Genomic DNA, 14,490 nt, shown 5'->3' with positions numbered 1-14,490 from the left:
CCCAGCCCATTACAATGTGGTCTGTGGGCAATGGAGAAAGGCTTGTAAGAACAATGTGGTCTGTGGGCAATGGAGAAAGGCTTGTAAGAACAATGTGGTCTGTGGGCAATGGAGAAAGGCTTGTAAGAGTTGACAAACTATTCCTTCCTACTATATACATCTTTCTTCTTAAGGCACATATTATAAGTAAAGTGACAGAAAGCTTTATAATGTGTGTTTTGTTGCTCTATTTTTTTTATCATAATATCATTTTTTAACTTAAATTTTAAAATAAGATACCCAATATTCTGACTGCCTATATTCTCATCTTATAATCATATTTTTATTGTAAAGTAAATTATGGCGCATGGTGGTTTAGTGGGTAATTAGGGTGCTCCAATCGGATTGAGCTGGTGCAGGTTTATATCCAAGGGATGGTTGGGGCTTATTGCTCACATAATACCACTCAGGGATGAGTGAGACTGGTCACTCTCATCTTAAATGTCAGGACCTACTTGCCTAGCCCCAGGCTCCTACGCTCCTCATGGAGCAACACTGGATTAGATGATGGTGATGAATAGATTTAAGTCTGCAAGCAGGTACTGTTTACACATTCTGACCACCAGTAATGTATCTTATTTCTGCAGACTGCAAGAGCTTTGAAGTTTATTTACAGTATCATAATTTCCACTTTTTAAATATTTAATGCAGTAGAGATGTAGTAGATAAGTGAGCCATTGGCAGTGTAAACAGTGAGTTTAATGTTTACATGGATTGTGTCATTAATAATCTACCTGATTATGGTATATACTTTTGGGAGGATGAAGAAAATGGAGACTTTTTCTAAGTATGTCAAAAATTTACGTTCTGCATATCTACAGTATGTTGAAAAACTTAAAATGTTTCCTTCTAGCTTCCCCTCCCTTCCATCCCACCTTTCTGTGTGATGAGATATCCTGAGATCTGTCATGTACCACTTTTTCATATTTGAGTGATAACTGTATGGGGGATGTGGTACAGCATAATTCTCACAATCACATTTATTTTCATGCCCTTGGACTTAGAAATTCCCAGGTAATGTAAGCAATAGAGATGAACTGATATTTCAGATTGCTGTGTGTACCTCTTTGAACATATTATTTGTGAGAGGATAGGAGCATGTATGACTGATGAAGCCACAACATGGGGAGAGTGTCTTGAGCTTAATCAACATTCCAAGTTTATGTTCACGGTTGCGTGCAAGACCAGAGGTTTTCAAAATTTAACTTTGTTTTGTTGCTGTAGAAAGTGAACAGCAAACAACCCAAGTGTAGGTGGGTAACAGAATCTCATAGTACAGCACAGTGCTAAAATGATATTGGAGAAGAAAGTAAGATAAGTCCCTTGTTGATATTAGAAATGTAAAATGGTGTTGTCCATGTGCAGTTTTCATACACATGTAAGGATTGTAGAGCTGCCTTTCATTTACTGTACAGTATGCATAGTGAAAGAATGTACAGTAGATACTTGTTTATCCTTTTTAAGGTGGTTTTACTGTATTCAAATGACTGTGGTTGTTTGAAGTTGTGTGTAATGACTGATGTCTTATTCACTGTCCATAGATTTCTCTTATTTTATAAACTCAGAAAACTTTTTTGATAAGTGGAAGAAGTTTCATCAAAGGTATGTTTATACTGTTTATTCATATTCATCTGGATTTAAACTTAAAGCTTTGGTGATGGATTTTTTTTTTTTTTTTTTTTTTTTTTTTTTTTTTTCCCCCCAAGTTCATTTAACAGGTATCAGTATTCAGTTTATACTGTACTTTTTGTTGCAAAGCTTGCTATACGCTTGTCTGTTTTAGGTTTGCTAAAAGGTATGTGTGTAATATCATAGTACCAAAGTAGCTATAAAACACAAGCAAAGCTTAGATATATGATAGAATAATAATTATGATTGATTAAACAGAAGTCAGAAATAACATTTTAACAACATAAGTTGTGATGAAGAGAACTACAGCTTTCAGATGCTTAGTTCTGCTGGCATTGTAAACACTGAGAACCTATGCAGGCCACCAGCTGTTGCATGTGTGTGCATGTTACATTTGTTTATCCCTGGTATTGGGGGACTGAGAGTTTTACACCTGTGAATTCAAAACTATACTGTGGTGGATTGTTAACTTTAAAATATCAGCAGACATTGTTTTAATGTAATTTTTACAATACCTTTTATAGTTAACACAGTCAAAATGCCTTATTCATTTGAAACATCGTAATCCCATCAGGCAGAGTATGTTTTCAATATCTGTGCAGTTTACCCTCAGCTAAAGCTGTCGTTAGGTAGAACTGTACAGTTCAGTTAGCAGTTCATCAAACCTCATTGATATTATCCTCATTGTTATGCCTACATAACATGCATTCTTACATTCATTCTTAGACTCACCAGCAGGTTATTAGTGTGATACTGAGACAGTTGGTTAAAGTATTCATATTTCAAATAATCTGTTCTTCATTGACATCAGTAGCTGCTGCTGCTCACAGCTTTCAGCATGTCCAGACATTTTATATTTATATAAACCTTACGGTATTACATTATATCCTTTGTTCAGTTACTTTGAGCGATACCATAGTTTTTAATAATTTTTCCTGCCAAAACTAGGAGAATCCACTAGAGGAACATTAACATCAATTCAGTTTATTTGTGTAATATTCAGCAGTTGTCATAGAAAGATACCAGTATATCATGGAGCATACTATACAAGGCAGTCGCTTGGGTCAGCACTGGCTTCTCGGGTAATAGAAGAGAGAACACTGCGTGCTTTGTCCATTTGCTTACTAAAAGACTGTTGAAAGTAGATTAAACTGGAGACCAGTCCACTGTTGGGAGTGCCCAGAAACCAACCAACAGTGCATAATCTTTTATATAACTCTGGGAAAGTCAATTAATCCTTTGTAATGAAAATTAGATGCAAGCCTTTTTTGTGCTCTGTAAGTTATATGCATTTTTCCCATATTAGTGTACTGGTACTGTAATAAGAAACTAGTATGAATCATATTTCCTTGTTGGTGCATATTGCATTAAAAACTGGTTAGCTCTCTTACCTAACACTTGCATTGCAAGTAGTCTCTTACCTCCAGTGTCACAGGTGATAGAGTGTACACTTGCCTTTGTTTCTCCCCTGATTCATGACCCAAGAAGTCAAAGCCATTCTCAAAATCTCCACCTCATTTGAATATGGTAAATTGAATAAAAATGTTGCTAATGGGGGTTATGGTCATAAGTAACTTAATCTACATTGAATATATACAGTATATCATGTGAAACATAGTCATAATGACCATGGTTTCCAGAAAATAATTTAATAATGTAGTTTAAAACAATTCTTAGCAGAGCTCCTGAAATTCAGAAGCTTATTGCAGAAAAGCATCATGACATCATTTTAATTTGTTTTTCATATTCACTTAGGGGGGAAAAACCTAATATAAGGCTCAGTGAACTGTTCTTGGGCATGAGTGAGAGAAGAGGAAGTTATCATCCCATGTCCTCTTCCCTGTGATGTAGGAAGTACATTCCTGTACTTTGTGTACCACAACTGACAGGTGGTGGGGCTAATGCATCCTTATACTAATGAAAGGAGGAAGATTTCCAGTTGCCTGCTTTACCCGAATTACTGCATCCTACTAAATGTAGGGAGTATGTAGGCAGTAGTCTTTCTGTCATAACTCTCGGTTAAAGAATGATAGTGTACACATGACTGAACATTGCCTGTTGGTCTGTAGGAATGACTTGCTTGTGCGGCATACAGGGACACTCCCTTGGACCTTGGAATGCCACAGTTCTAACACTAATATAACCACCTCGGCTGTCTGTGGTTGTTCAAATGAAGAATGACAGGCTGCTCAATAAGCACAAATGTAAGAGTCAAAGCTGTGAAATGGAACTACAGTAGATACAGTCTAAGATTGTCTGATATATATTTCACAATCCTCAAACGTCAGCATGTGACCTGGCAGACTTTTGCCATCTGTCTCAGACACACAGACAATCCAGCTCAATATTTCTGTATAGTATTCCATCATTGATAACGTCATCACCTTTTTCATCCAGTAGAAACTCTGCACGAGTACATTCACAGTGAAACAGCTGCTGAGCATTCAGAATTTCTTCTAAATAATAAATCTTCAGATGTGTCTCCCAGTCATTCTTCCACACAAAATCCAAAACAGTACTGAAATTGGTAACCAGATCTATGTTCCATACTGCACTCTAACAAGACAGATAATCATCACTGTAACTTTTGCAAATGATACCTGAGAGCAAAAACATTTGAGTGGCTGCATTTTCTGTATCCAGCATGTGGTCCAGAATCCACAACAGTGATGTAGTAAGTCCTCATTATTTGTTGCCTGTTTTATGTCATTAATTCCACAATTGTTGCTCAACCCCAAGCTGTTTAGCCAGGTAGACCCGTCAACCACAAGAAGAGAAACTGCATTCATGTGGCAGACAGCACCTTGCCAGGGTCAGAACATGGTCCTTCCCCATGGCGAGGTGCAGGGAAAGTAGAGGAAGTATAGCCTTCAAAAATATGAGCTATGAATAGGAGATATATACAAGCAGTATGTTCAGCCCATACTTTGACTCAAACTTGTGATCGAGTTCCCATCTCAGGGAACTGTGCAAGCTGGCTACAGGGCCTTGGCCCCATGTCACTTCCATGGTAGTAACTCCTGGGACAGTGGTAACTATCCACCTACCAAGTCCAGTCAGTTGCAGAAACAGTCTTTTTAAGCTCCATTGCAACCTGTAAAGTTGATTTACATATTTCCTTCAATATACAGAACTAGTTGAAACAAGTTGTGATATTATTTTGGAACACATCCGTGACATATACAGTAATGAGGACTTACTGTAACTGGTTCTGTACTCCCAACCTCCCACTACTAGCCAGGAATATCCTCGTACCAGCAGTACATGTAGTGTTTGGGATTTTAACTTTAATCTTTCAGTATGAATGGTTTCCAAGCAAGGTGCAATATTAGTATTGTTTGATTGTGGCAAAATTTAAATAAAAACATCATCATTTAGAGGGGATTAATAAAGATTGTTTCAGACCCCTTTTCAAAGAGATGCCACTTTCAAAGCTTGCCACTTTCAATCTGATAATGTATTTGTCTTTGTTTACCTTTTTTTTTTTCTTATCTTCGAATATTATACTCAGGAAAGTTTCAAACTAGGGGGGTTACATACCAATTTAGCCTTTGTTAACCCCTTCACTACTAAAGGTATTTCCTAAGTTGTATAGAATTATCTGGAGTTAACAAGAATACACCTTAATAATACATCATCTGGTTGAAAGGGTTAATCTGTTGACATTAACTAGGATAGAATACAGAAGACTTAATTGTACACAAGTCTTTAATCCTGTGTTTCTAAGCAAAGACATATTTTTCAAGCTTCTGGCTGAGTCTTTTGCAGCTGTATTTTTTTATGACTATTCTTTGCAAGCTGCTTGGGTAATTATGATTCTCAGGTGTACTTTATAAGTTCGTATTCCCCATCCCAGTGTTTCCTAAGTATTTGATACAATACAAATGAAATGCCTTTGTGAATTGAGAACCCATACCTGTATGAAGGCTGTTACCTGAGTTAGTTTGATTCCTTCATACTGAGAAGTCCCTATCAAACTGAGGAAAATACAGTAGTAACAAGCATAGAATAGAATACTGTGAAAAAGGCATCATTGTGCTGAAGGGGTTAATGGAAATGGTTTCTAACCTCTTTAGTTCAAGTGGTCTCAAGTGGTTCCCTTAAGCTAAATGAAATAGTCTGAAAGTAGTAAGATAAGTAAACTAGAAAATATACATCATTATACTGAAGGGGTTAATATGAGTACAGGAATGCATTGTTAATCACATAATTAATCACATTGATTTCTGTATGATAAATCTTTCCTTTTTTTGTACTGAATTCATGTTTTAATATGGGTATGCTTCATTAAGTAATATGTCTAACTTGGAGTGATCACACTAACCACATTGTAAAATGTGGTAGATGGTTGTAATGTTGAACTCTGAAATAACCGGAAATATATGAGGTATGGTTCTTATTTTGGTATGTACTGTATTCTGTTGAAGAGGATTCTTGTTTAAATCCACTATGCATTGCAGGTTTCATTGCTACTTGCATTTCATGTTTTTCTACTGGTTGTTGTAATACTGTTGTGTAGAATTGCAACCTAATTCATGTATGTGACAATTTCCTGTTCAGTGTTGTGCATTGTTGTTGTCATATTCTTATCACTGAAACACACTCACATTTTCACATGGTTTTGACTTAATGAAAATTATATGTAAGTTGATCAGTGACGAGTACAGTATAAAATGGATGGGTGGTATATGCAGGAAAGAGCTCAGAGTTCCAGATTTCTCTCTAAGACAGACTCTGAATACAGTGGTCAGAAACTTGAGCAAAACAAAGGACATTAGCACCACTCCAATTACATATTTTATACTGTATTCAGATATTGCTACCAGCATATGATGTGATTAGACTTTGGAGAGATGTTTTGAACTGGAGCTGTTAAATACAGCTTTCATTAATCCCTTCACTACTAGAGACTTGACCTTAGTTAAAAAAAAAAGGGGAGGGGGGAGAAGAAGAAGGAGAGATCATTATGGTACTGTAGTTACAAAAATATATGCAAACTAAATCACATACAAAAACTTATCAAACTGAAGAGGTTAAATTCTTTCCGAGTTTCCCTCCTACCTATTTCCTTTCTTATATATCAGTGTTGATTATCTGAGACTGGAGTGGTATATAAAGATTATAAATGGTACAGTTAGGGACAAAAATTCCTTTAATATTTTGCTTCCCTCTAGTGGCTGTTATGAAGCTGAGAGAGAGAAGTGCTTGGTGTTTTTCGCTGCCCATACATAATTCTTTTTATGTGATGTGTGAGGAAGGAAAGTGATGGACATGTCCTAAGTGTGAAGTAGATGCAATGGAATAGTTGGTGAACTTTTGTCCCAGACTGTACGAGAAATATCTCTATTTGGGTAAGCATGGTACTGCAATATTATGTTGTGTCTTGCTTCAAAGTGCTGTGAATCGTTCAGATGAATGAATTGTGCCCGTGCACTGAAACCTCAGTAGAATTATTGGGTATACTGTACTGTAATTCATTTCTTTTTTATTATGCTATGGTTTATAGTTGATATATTTGACACTTAGTGTAACTGAAGAGGCTTTGAGACAAAATTATGTCTTCTGTATGTTACATATGCATCTTAGAACAGTTAATAATTAGAGACAATACACTATACTTTGTCCACCTTATCAAGGCCAAAATTTGCCATCTCTCCTTCGTGAATGCTGAGTAATAATAAGAGATTAACACTAGACTATGGTGGTAGTCATAAAGAAGTCCTATAGAAAGGATGTAGAGCCAGTGTTGCCCTATTCTGTCATTGAGATACAGGAAATAAACTGCAAATGGGTGAAATTCTTCAGGTTAAGGTGGACAAACTATAGTCACAATGATATGCTTACCAAAGGCCAAGAGAGAGGTATTGAGAGAGTATTCCATATTGTGTTTGGTAGATCACACAATTCAGATACATTCACCCACATGTATTCTTATAGACAAAATTTGGAGAAAGTACAAAGTTAAGTTGTGCCGCTGAAAGTTAGAAATTGTATGACTCGTAAATACAACGTATATTGTGTGCATGTATTACCAATGCATTTATGCTCTTCAACCTTTCTCTTGTGTTCTGTCTGCCTGTGATCATAATGACAGTTCTAGACTAAGTTACAGATTCTCATGCCTTACTATAACCTCTTCAGCCTGAAGATTTTTTATTTTATTTTTGCTATCTCCATACAATTTTATTCAGTGCAGGGTAGACGTTTTAAGCTGGCAAGAATAACTATAGCTTCAATTACTTGGTAATCCCCTCACTACAAGGATTCCCCTTGAACTGAATAAAACTGTCTGTAGGTTGCAGGAGTGTTTCTCACACTTTATAATCTCCAGCCAAAGTTGTCCATGATGGGAGTTCCTATGTGGTACTGTACTAAAATACTAATTTATATTCACTAGGTCCTGTAATTACAAGTGTATTGTTAATTGATCTCAAATTGCAAACTTTATTCCTGTTTTTGGATTCTCATTTATTCTACTCTGATTATTAACTTGCATTTCTGGTTGCCATTTCTGGCTGTTATGGCTTTTTTATATTCAAACTGTGTATACAGTTGTTGTAACCCCTTCACTACAAAGGATGACCTCCAAGCTGACAGAAATAACTGGTACAGCAGGAAGAATAATTTAGAATGCATTAGCATCTTAACGATAATAATTGAAACTGTATCTAATAGAGCTGGGATCTGGCAGTGAAAATTCAGTTCATTTAATTTCTTATGATCCTGCCTTTTGGTTACCAGAAATTCAGTCATTTTCAGTGGTTGGGTGTCTGCCCTTCCTCTCCTCCCTCCTTTTCTTCCTTTCTCTTCTTTCTTTACTTCATTCTTTGCTCGTCCTTCTGCCCATGGGTGACTTTACGCTCCCCCTTTTGTCTTTCCTTCGTTCTTTCCTGTTCCTTCTGCCTATGGGTAATTCTACACTAAGTAACAAGCTGAATGGTTTCCTGTACACCAGGAAACCAATTACTATGCTGGGTGGTAACCATAAAACCAAATTATGGCACCTGGTGGTTCAGTGGGTAATTGCGGCGCTCCAATTGGATTGAGCTGGTGAAGGTTTATATCCAAGGGATGGTTGGGGTTATTGCTCATGTAATGCCACTCGGGGATGAGTGAGGCTGGTCACTCTCATCTTAAATGTCAGGACCAACTTGCCTAGCCCTGGGCTCCTACATTCCTTGTGGGGCAACGTAGGATTGGATGATGGATGGATATATATATATATAGATACTGTAGATAGATATAGATTTAGATATATATATACAAATAATTTACTATAAATCAAAGACACATGGAAGCTATATTAGTGTTGTACTGTATTTCACTGTCCCATTGTGACTGCATGCAACTGGTGAAAAGCATTTTGTGAGGTTCATGTCAGTCTAAGAACAGTTTCGTTTTCGTTTTTAAAGGCTCCAACATGCTTGCATGTGTCGGCCTTGGTCACCTAATGGCGGCTCTCCACGCTTCACGATCCATTGCAGCCTCCCTGTTCAGTCCCTTAACCTTGAAGTCACACTTAATGACCTCGTCCCATGTCTTTCTCTGTCTACCCCTCATTACCCCACCCCCAATATTAACACTTCTCACCTTCCTCGCCCAATTATCATCCCCCATCCTCTCCACATGTCCAAACCATCTCAATCTACCTCTCCTCATCACAACACCAATACACTCCAGTCCCATCCTACCTCTCAACTCTTCTATCGTAAACCCAGCCCCTCCAGGCCTTGGACGCAAGGACGCACTGCACATCCACCTAATCATTGTCATTTCTGTACGTCTGAGCCGGTGAATATCTTCCTCCTTCACTGCCCAGGTCTCACTACCATACAGCATTGCACTCCTAACAAATGCTGCATACAAAGACCCCTTAGTGCGTAGGGAGAGTCCTCTCAATGTCAGGAGAGGCAAGAGCTCCCTGAACTTCTTCCAACCACTTCTCACCCTAGCCACAGAGCTAGCTCCAGCCCCACCACCAGCACACAACATGTCTCCCAAATAACAAAACTCTTCCACACACTCAAGAGATTCACCAGCAAGTTCAATCCTTTCACGTCTGACAATCTCCACCTGCTCACCCCGACTCACCGTACACATAAAATCAGCATTATCTCGCAGTCTACCTCTGATACCACTACATCTCTTATGCGCCCATTTATCACAAACACCGCACAAGATGGAATTACTTCCCACGCCCTTGTGGCAAACTGCACATGGCCACTCTCCCTCGTCTTTGACAGTACCGCGACCAACCCTAGATATCATCACTTTTGTTTTATCTGCATTTATCCTTAAACCCTTGTGCCCCATACCATCTCTCCACTTCCTAAACCTTTCCTCCGCCTCCCTTTCGTTCTCTGCAATCAACACCAACTCATCAGCATACAACAACTCCCATGGGAGTCCGTTTCTAAATTCACGTGAAAGGGCTTCAAGTACCATGATAAACAACATGGGACTCAAGACTGACCCCTGATGCACACCAACATTCACGGAAAACTCATCACTCAAATCTCCATTCACTCTTATCTGGGTGTGAGCACCCACGTACATAGCCATAACACACCCTAACCAGCCACTCCTCCAAGCCAAGCTTTCTCATTGCCCACTTCACCACCTCTCTAGGGACTCTGTCAAAGGCCTTTTCCAAATCAACTTTATTGAAATTACCAGAATTAGTCTCTTGATTCAGTCTGCAATTGGTTAAGATTGGGGAGACTCTTTTTGATGGTTACGGTAATCCACTTTGGTCCTAGTAGTCTAATCTGATATTAGCTTTAGTTTCTAACTCTGTCTCTGTAAGGGATCCACCAACAAGCTTTAGGTTGTTAAACCTTCTGTTCTTCCTTGGTCTGTTTCAACTCACCCCAGTCATCAATGGGAGACTGTCCTTGCTCGTCTTTGCTTGGGTCATACACGCCTCACTCATGGTCACTTAATGAGTGGTGACCCTCTGCTGCTTTGTTCATGCTGTAACTACCCCTTGACTATCCACCACCTTTTTCTCAACTGCCCGTTTACCCTTCACGACCGCCTTCCTGCTTTCCTCTTCCTATCCTTATTACCCCACCTCTCATTGCTCGCTGGTTTCCTTGGTGATTCTCCTACTTTTTCTGCTTCAGATATTATTGCTTTTCTTTCTGCTCTGCGTGCTCTGCAGCTAATTTAATTGTTCTCTGTTCTTTGCCGCCTTAGTGCCACATACAGTAGCCTTTCTAGGCTTGATGCTGGTTTTTTCCTACTATTCATTCATTCTGTAAGGGATCTTTCATCTTTTGGTATCAACAATAAAATCAGATAGTCATCCTTGTCTTAAAGGGGTAAATTACAGTACTGGTTGTGTGTTTTTTTTTTTGTATCTTCTGCAAATTGTGTAGATTTAGGTGTGAATAATGACATTTATTCTTGGTATGTGGTGACTGGTGGGTCACATGGATCATATGTAGTACTGTACTCCTCATTACATTTCTTGTATGGATATTTGGGGAGTAAAAAGGCAGTGATAATCATAAAGTTTAGATGTGGTGAGAAGATACTGGAGAGGGTAGTACAGTGGGAGACCTAATGCCAGTTACCAGAAATATAAATGCATTGAAAAGACAAATGTACGGAGGAGTATGTATTCAGTAACTGATAATTCAGGAAATATAATTCTGTATTGTTATACAGTCATTGACAAAAGTTTGCTCAATTCTTGACACTGTTTCTCAGTTTCCTGTGCAGGTCATTTTTTTTCAGTTTGAGAGAGGCTTGATTTGTCTCCATACCCATAGATAAATCTTCTTTGAGACGGTACACAAGGAATGAAAATTGACAGACATGCCGTAAGTGTGAAATAGGTGTAATGGAGTGGTAAGTGAACTTTTGTCCCTGATTGTATATAGTATTTACTGTACACCTTAATTTCAGAGTGGAGAACATCCATGGATTTAATTTTGTAAGACTAGTACCTGTAAGTTACCGGTGTAGCTATTGTGATTATTGAAGTAATCAAAGCTGTGAATAGTTTTATTGAAGGAGTGTTTTAACCCCTGCAGCTTGAAGAACCTTTCTAAAGCTGAACAGAATTGGTATCCTTGGCTTGAAGAGGATAATGAAGATTATTTCTCTTTCAGTGCAAAGGATCTTTTCAGAGCTGAATAAAATTTATTACACTGGCCTGCATTTTCAATAATGGAGTCAAGAATGTCCTCAAACTGAAAGGGTTAACATTAGCTTCTCAGACTTTTATTTTTTCATGAAAGAATTTGTGATGACTGAGTTGGGATTCCCAGCATTACTTAATCAAACCAAAGAACTGTGTGAACTCTAAAATGATGAAGCTTTGTTCTGTAAAAATGGTATGTGGAAGCAGTAATGTGTTGATTTGCAGGTAAGTCCTCATTATATGTTGCCATATTTCCTCTCCTTTTTTTGCATTATGTCCACAGTAAATTATCATGCAACAAGATTGTCTGTTACAGTTCCATTACTTTATTAAAGCTGAGTTTCTGATTTACCCCAGTATACAGTACCAACTGTATGAAAGAAGTTATAATAGTGTGAAATATATCCCTGATATATACTGAGGACTTGCTGTATTTTTATACACTGATTGTGATACACTGTGCACACTGTAAGAGGAATGTGTCAACTCCATATGTTTGGTACTGTATAGCATTGTACTCTATTTTCCCCTTCAATATAATGATGTATTTTATGTTTTATTCTTACTGTCTTTAGATTATTTTAGTTACTTTAGAAGAGTTCTGACCCATCAAAAAGTTCATGAAGGCTCTATTTAACCTCTTCATTTTGAAAATCCCACCAAAACTATATTAAACAAGCTGTTGGTATCAAGAACAAAATACAAATTACATCATGGTGTTGAAAGGGGTGAAGAGAACATGTATGCAATCCAATTTATTGCAAGTCACTGGTGTATGGCATTTGTAGGATAATCTGTATATTCAAAATGTATCAGCACATTGGGTTATAATTGTGAAGCAAATCAGGACTGGATGTGACATTCATTGTATCGTTACATCTTTATGTATGAGAATTATACCATATAAAAGATTTGATTATAGTTGTGTTAACTCTGTGATGATGATTTCAGTTCTTGTGTTTAAATGTCAGGCAATGATGAGGAGCCTGTATGTGGTGACACTGTGCACCATGGATGAAGCTGCTGTAGTGTGCACCTGGGAGCTGTACCTCATATTTCCCTGCACCTCACCGTGGGAAGAACCCTGCTCCTACCCTGGCAAGGCGCTGTCCACCACAATGGAGGGCCAGCTTTCTACATAGTGTATGTATAATACTGTATTGTACCTGTAGGGTGGCCCCACAAAAGCATTTGCTTACCTGTGATTGATGGATCTGCTTGGCCAGACAGACCAGGATAACAAGAATAACATTAACTCAAATATAACTCGGTTATTATTTGAAGCTGTGGCATTGTCCTCCAGGATGGTGAAGAATTTCATTGCCTGATGATCAATGTAATTTTCATACTTCAGCACTTAGTGAACTTCAAGTTATCATCAAATCTCTTTTTGACATTTGGTTTTGCATTTATTGATGACTTATGTTGTTCAGTTATTAATGATTCAAAATGTAACCTACTTCCCCCCCCCCTCTCTCTCTCTCTCTCTCTCTCTCTCTCTCTCTCTCTCTCTCTCTCTCTCTCTCTCTCTCTCTCTCTCATGCTGTATTTCATGATGTGGACTGCTGTATCAGTTTAGGCTACTTTACAGCACCATCCAGATCAGACTTTCTTGGGAAACTGAACATAATAATCTCTTAATTAACACATTTTCTGTTACAGATCTTTTGACTGGATACTGATATTCATTGCTGCAGTGAAGATAGAGTGGCAGGTTGGAGAGGATTTAAGCACTAAATCCAAGTGAGGTCCTTTTTAGTTTATTCTTGGTGTTGCAGGTGATTTTAGTCAACTTAAGAGACTTCTTGTAATGATGAGACTAATTATTGCTCTCTGATCTCTTGCAATCAAAAAATCTATCTTAGGTGGAATGAAATCATCAGGAGATAGGAAGAAGAAAATGCAAAAGACGTTTTTAGGTTTGAATAGGTGAAACAGGGATACGTGTAGGATGGGTGAAGCTGCTACACGTGTAGTACAGTATAGTACATCATTGTACCTGTGTTTGTATTTACAACATTACTACAGCCTAGCACCTGCAGTTGGTGTCATTTTGGGCCAATGAACTCATTTATTTTTAACATATGGTGATTTCTTCTTATTGTTTCAGTGCTGTGTAATTATAATGTTGTGATGTCTGGTTAGACTTTGAGGTAAAGTTCTTTTAGATATCATTTATAGTTGCAGTTATATTGCTTATCTCTTAAATATGCCAATTGATATGTAGAAACATAAATGTTCCTTCATTTTAGTCAATAAAGTTATTTATTTACTAAAATAAAACAACTGTACATACAGCATGCTGTTTGTATCCTCCTTTGTATGGTTCGTGGTGTTCTTTACCAACAAATTACTCTATGTGAAGGTAATTTGTTAATTTATTGTACAGTAGTTTGGCCTCCTGGGCTTTTTGGCTCCTCAGTCCCAACATTCAGGGCAAGTGTGACCAGCCTCACTCTACCCTGAGTGACATTTTGTGAGCAAGAAACCCCACCCATCCCTCAGATGGAAACCCCTACAAGTTTGACGTGGCTGGAGCACCTTATCCCTCTAGACCACCAGGCATCATTTGGTTACATGGTTACCACCCAGTGAGGCAAATAGCATCTTGAGTTATAGAAGACCATTTGGATTGTCAGTGTAGAATTATCCAGGAGGAGGGAGAGAGAGAG

The 14,490-nt window shown here is 38.0% G+C and overlaps 1 protein-coding gene across 1 annotated transcript in view; it reads left to right on the top strand.

Moving 5' to 3' along the window:
- LOC145394080 (tetratricopeptide repeat protein 39C-like) overlaps positions 1 to 12,801 on the top strand; it is a 36,299-nt gene extending 23,498 nt beyond the window's left edge. The window contains exon 13 of the mRNA XM_080268048.1: positions 12,790 to 12,801. The gene's annotated coding sequence lies outside the window, so the exon portion shown is untranslated. The remainder of the gene's footprint in view (positions 1 to 12,789) is intronic.
- Positions 12,802 to 14,490: the final 1,689 nt, after the last annotated feature.

Source organism: Coenobita brevimanus, chromosome 26, assembly GCF_032717465.1.
Source record: "Coenobita brevimanus isolate Jiangsu-jjx chromosome 26, ASM3271746v2, whole genome shotgun sequence".
Taxonomy (NCBI): Eukaryota; Metazoa; Arthropoda; class Malacostraca; order Decapoda; family Coenobitidae; genus Coenobita; species Coenobita brevimanus.
The sequence above is the reverse complement of the archived record's forward strand: the minus strand, read 5'-3'. Positions and strand labels throughout refer to the sequence as shown.